The sequence below is a fragment of the Gouania willdenowi genome, chromosome 6, assembly GCF_900634775.1.
Source record: "Gouania willdenowi chromosome 6, fGouWil2.1, whole genome shotgun sequence".
NCBI classification, from domain to species: Eukaryota; Metazoa; Chordata; class Actinopteri; order Blenniiformes; family Gobiesocidae; genus Gouania; species Gouania willdenowi.
The window spans coordinates 47,269,201-47,275,200 of record NC_041049.1 but is presented as its reverse complement, the minus strand read 5'-3'; the positions used below and the strand labels follow the sequence as shown (position 1 = coordinate 47,275,200).

The window sequence follows — 6,000 nt, the reverse complement described above, 5'->3', positions numbered from 1 at the left end:
TGAAAGATTACGTGTATGTTTGCAGACAATCTTTTCCATGCAGGCAAAAATCAGGCTACAATTTTGGAATCTGTTGTGAAGAACAAACCAGATATGTTTAAACTAAAACACAATGGGCTTCAACAGAATGTGACCTAAGAATGCTGTTAGAGTCAAAACTGTTTGGCTATCTCTTTGCAGGACATCACAGCAATTTTCTTCTGTAATAAAAAAAGATTTTTGAAAGATGACCACTAACTAGCCCCACTGCTATATACTGATTTAGTGTGTCTGGTTAGGAAAAAAAAAAACATGCAATATGTAGATCTTTTCCAAATGTGAATTTTTTCAGGATATTTCATATTTTTGTTTTAATTAAATAATTGAAATGCACCTGTTAGTATATATTAGGGCTGAACGATTTTGGAAAGTAATCTAATTACGATCTTTTTTCTCCCTCAATATTGGGATTATTTTTTCAAGGTCCTGTTCTGATGTATTTGGTAGAGGGGTCATCTATTGATCAAGAGGTTGGGGGTTCCATCCCAGTCTATACCTGTCTGGGCAAGAACATTGATCCCACTCGTCTGTTTTCCAGAGATGGATGTAAGAAGACGTCCTGGCAAAAAAAAAAAAAAAAAAAAAAGAAAAGAAAACAACAACAACTAAGAACTCGTGTAAATACCTTGGAAAATGGGACAGCTAATTTACCTTCCTAAAGAGCAGCAGGATAGGACACAGTTATGTCAGAAAATGTCCCATATTTTCAAATCCAAAACTTGACAGGTATGATTTGGTGATGGCTGAGTGCTTCAAATATGGCAGCTTTGTTTAATAATAATAATCACATGGGAAATAAAGATAATGCAAGCGACAAAGCCTCAAAGATAAATAATACTTACACGAAGACGCCCTACAGCTTCACTGTGAGGATACATCTAGGAAAGACTGGGATTTGTCTGAAATTGGTTGAAAGTTCTCGGCAAAGCAGCTCTTGTTGAGCATTCCTTTTGAGTTGTTGTCGGGTTTTTTTTTTTTTTTTTTTTTAATGAATGCGGGTGTATGTATGGCACAAAGAGAGCGGGTAGAAACAGAGGACGGTAATGGGCATGCATGGGGCTGCATCTTCAACCAAACGGAGCTGACATTCCCATGGAAGCAGAGACAAAGAGGGGGGAACGGGCGGAGGTGGGTGGGAGCGTGAAGCGCCTGAGAGTGAGGTGAGGCACAGCTCATTCAGCGGGTTTGTCGAGCTGCGGAGCTCCTCGGATTGTAAGCACGTTAAAGCGCTGCCTTTTGCTCCGTCCCTGGACCCGCTGTGCCCGGCTCTGCGGCTCTTCTGACGCGGAGAAAAACAACACCCTGTTGGGGATCAGCGACCAAAAACTTTTTTTAAAAGAAATAAATAAATAATAATATTCCTGCGGTGCAACTAAAGGTAAGAAGCTGAATTGGAATGTCATTTAAAAATGCATAATTTGTCAATAATGTGCATAGTTTACTTCATCTCCGTTATTTATTTTTTTATCGAGTTTTATTTTGATAGGAAATCACAGGTGTAGCTAATTTGTTGATTAACTTTGTAGTTCTGCAGGTGGCACAAATCACCACCTGCCAATGTGTTGCTCCTCTTCAATCGCCACCATCTTCATATTATCATTATTATAAAAATCAATGTAATAGACGTGACATTTTCAATCCACATGAGGCACAATGTGCAGATAAATAGTGTCGAAGCGCCACTTTAGGCTACATTATACGAACAAAGGGACTGCAAGTATTACAGTGCAGTGTGTGATAATTTTATGAGAATATAAGCATTACATAAATTACATTTATTGAGCTGGGAACGAGTTGGTGTGTGTTAATTGTGGTGTTCGTAACAGTATATAAATATAAATCTATATCAACATTTCCTTTTTTTTTTTTTTTTTTTTTTTTTTTTTTACTTTTGCTGCAGTTTGACAAGTTTGTTGTTTTATTCAAACATTTTTAGTCAGATAACTGCTGCTTGTGAGGAAAGTTACATTTCAAGCAGTATAGATGTATTCAAAGAAAAGTGTGACATTTTACAGCATTAAATTGTATATTTTAAAATCAAGATAATATTTCTGGAATATATTTGCCTTTGTTTAAAAAAACAAACAAAACTTCATGTTTGAGATAAAAAATAAAAAAGATTAAAAAAAAATCAGTCAACAGCTGATAAATTGAGATCCACCTTCAGTGTCAGACTGGGAATATTTCTGTGGAGGAAAAGAAAGAAAAATACAGAATTCCTCTTTACCTCTGGAGCGTTCATTTTTGCGGTTGAGAAGAAAAACATTGAACACAACACTTTTTTTTTTTTTTTTTTGAACCCCTCTAACACCACCCACCTCTTCAACCAATCGTTGAAACCCCTTCCCTTTCCCTCTTTCATATTAAAACGCATGCACGCTTGGTCACGAGCACGCACACAAACACTAGCAGCTTTTCCAATAGGCAACATCAATGTCACCATGGAAACCGGCTCTCTTGGCACCCTCAGTTGATCGCCTTCTGCATCGCTCGTGGCTTGTCTTGAAATCGTGTTCAGGGTGTGTTTGTGGATGCTTCTGTCAACACGGTGTTGATGGATTAAACCAAAGGAGATGGCATTTGCTCCTGCATGTGTAGACTAACACTATCTTCACCTGGCTGTATCGTGTGCATTGTGTCACAGGAATAGGATCCAAGGCCTTGGCCTTTTGGTGTAATTGCTGAGAGAATCTGTAAAGGAAAGTGTCCATGCAGCTAATGCGTTTTGTCCTTTTCCCAGAGGCTGCTTTCGAATCTTCAACACACTGGCATTTGCTGCCTTACATGAATGAACACAACAGACAATCGAGGCGTTTTCACACATGCCTGAAAGACAGAGTGAATCATTTGCCAAGTAAATGCCCTCCCACAAATCTGCAGGGGGTGGATTTTATGATGCAAGCATATGTGTTTATCACATATAGGGGTGCAATGCTGTGAAATGCAGCTTTATATTTACATTTAGAGAGATAAGCATCATTAGTGTACAGAGTTTATCTCTAAGGAGTATTTCTCACTACATTTTTACAGCAAGTTTAGTTTAAAAAATATGATGAGGAGGTAATGAAACATATTCTAAATGTTTACATTTCACTCTTCTCATCAATCGATTAATAACTCAGAAATATGCCTTTTCCCATTGAGTTATTTTTTATTGGTACATTTCTGAGATAAGAAAAAAATTGGCATAGAAGATGGATCGATGGACATAAACCTTAGGACTTGTCCATTTAAGTTCTAACCAGGCTGGTTTTGTCCCAGTTTTCCTCCTTCCCGACCAAGGACTGCAAACACCAAATTATTTTATGTTTTGTAAGATTATCCTATAAGATTGTTGTGTGGTCTGAGTGAATTTATCCAGATAATCGGTTCTAAAATAAGTCGGGGGCAATAATCGAGAATATTAAACTTGTTCAATATTTATGACCTAAACTCCTCATGTGTTTGGTAAGACCCCACTGATTTGTGACGTAGAATGGAGTGTAACCATACAACACATAATGCTACATTCAAGGCAACTCGGAATTTGCCATTATTGAGTTGTAAATTCCGATCTCCGTGTTTAAACCGAGTGCAGCAACAGCACGTGGGAAAGACCTCAAACATGGCTGACCGCTATGATATTAGATTTTTTTCCCCCAACTTTACCAAGTAGGAGCTCCGACTTCAGGTGGCATTCCAAGTCAATTTTCCAAGTAGGAGGTCGCAAAGTCCTGAGCTTTTTCAAACGCTGATTTAGGTAATGTTGTTAGATCTTATTTTATCGTGCAATATTTCTGTCTTGTAGGATAATCGCTGGTTGGACAGAATGGTTATGTGTGTTTTGTGATTATCAGAGCAAACACACTGTACGATCGAAACTGTCGTATGCCTGATTTTTTTTATCTTCATGTATGAGGTCCGTTCAGATTAAAATCAAATCTCTTGAGAATTAAACAATCCTTATGTCTCTACCCCACTTTACCCTATTCGAGCAAAAATACAGGCAGAGATGAAACCAGCAGACTTACGCGGACCCTGCACTTCCCCCTAAACGCCTAGTAGAAGTGAAACAAATCAAATTCATATTTCTTTAAATCTGTTCTGTCAACCATCTGTGAAGATGTTTTAATTAGGATACACAGCACTGGGGCTATTCAGGCAGGATAGATGTTTACATGAACACACACGCACTCACACCAACACATGTAGAGGGGGAGGGGAGATGTGGGAATGCAGACCCTGAGTTACATGGAAAGGAAATTAATTGAACTCTTTCAAGAATCGATCTGATGAGCCTCTTCATTGACGTTCATCTTCAGCTGAAAATTAAATTTGACGAATCAATAGACAGTTGTTTGGATTGTGGAGGAGATCAACACATAAAAGAAGAAGTCTATACAGTATGTATATATATATATATATATATATGGACTTAATTTGTTGTGGCAATATTGTTTTAATGATGAGAAATAGATGGTTATGTTTTTTTACCCAGTAGCACACATATTTAATCCCGATTATTCATATTTAATTCTTATTCTTGTTATGGTTTTCTCTTTTTTGCTTTTACTTTTTAATGATGTATGTATAATGTATCCTTTGTTAGTATTTCTTTTCACCTTTGTCATAATTTTTTAATTGGAGCCACTGTAACAAACATAATTTCCCCTTTTAATTATTAAAGTATTTCTGATTCTGATAAATATATATTAATATATAAAAAACAATCAGATTCTTCAGGAATTTAGGTAAGAATGTATCACAAACTTGCATTCAAGAATTATTATTGCATTTATTTACATGCACCAATACTGGTCAAAACTGGGATTGTACACTGGGAAGTGTGAGATTGAGTGGGAGGGGTGAAAGAAATGTGGAGGACACGGTAAAAGATAGTCTGAACTGCTTTTGTTCTAAATAGATAAATGGCTGAAAGAGTGAGTGAACAATAAAGAGTTAGACAGTGCTGTGTGAATAGAGAGCTGTGCCCCTGCACGAGGAGCTAAAAGGGCTTCACAAGCTGCTTGGAGACAGAGCATATGTTACCTGCCCCATGGCAGCCCCCTGTCACCTGCCTGGCCTGTATGTGCTGGGTGAAGACGCAGAGAAAAAACGTAAAAAGAAAACAGGAGTAAAAAACGACCTAAAGTGTGGGAAGGATACAAAGAAAAGGACAGTAAAACACTGACAGGGGAATGGAGGAGGAAATTGGTGGAACATAAACTGGATGTACTCAGGAAGACATCCACTGGGAGCTGTGCTTGTACTTGTGCGTGTATTATGTTGTGCGTTCCCATTCAAGAAACTTCTCTGTGGTCTTGCTGGCAGTCTGTGGCATGTAGTGCCTAAAGTAATCCTCCTGGGAAGACACTGAAGCTGCCAAAGTGAGTGCCATCCAGCTCCTCTGGGCTGTCTTTACCAGCCTCATGCTTGTCCGTCTCCCTCCCTCTCCTTCACACTCGCCCAGCAGTGAAACTTCTTTTTCTTTCTTTTAATAATCATTTTGGCAAAAAAGCATTTTCTTATCACTTTATTTTTTTTATTATAAACCTTTGTAGACAAAACAAAACAATATAGGCCTACATTTAGTCATCCAACAATTACATACACAATCCATTTTTTCCAATTAACAAAAGATGTGCTCATCTTTTGGTTCAATGCAAAAGTGATTATCTCCATATTTTCAATAGTAGCCATAATATTTACCCAGTCAGTCGATCAGTCTTTCTTTTAAAGAGTAACTAAACCCCCGCTCTCTCCTGACCTGTCAATTGGAGGGAAATTAAAGAAATGCCTTGATTATGGGCGGGGCTCCTGGAGCAGTTAAGACACGCCCAATCTGTTCTATAAAATCTCCAATGAACAATCTATGCTATGTTCACTAGCTCCTCATTACTCAGTATACCTCTCTATTCACTCTTCGCTCAACCCAACCTACTCACCACAGATTGTAGAGCCCACAAGTTCTAGTTTTTATTA

At 38.0% G+C, this 6,000-nt stretch overlaps 1 protein-coding gene across 1 annotated transcript in view; it reads left to right on the top strand.

Moving 5' to 3' along the window:
* Positions 1-1,105: 1,105 nt before the first annotated feature.
* slc1a2b (solute carrier family 1 member 2b) overlaps positions 1,106-6,000 on the top strand; it is a 47,659-nt gene continuing 42,764 nt past the window's right edge. The window contains exon 1 of the mRNA XM_028449084.1: positions 1,106-1,417. The gene's annotated coding sequence lies outside the window, so the exon portion shown is untranslated. The remainder of the gene's footprint in view (positions 1,418-6,000) is intronic.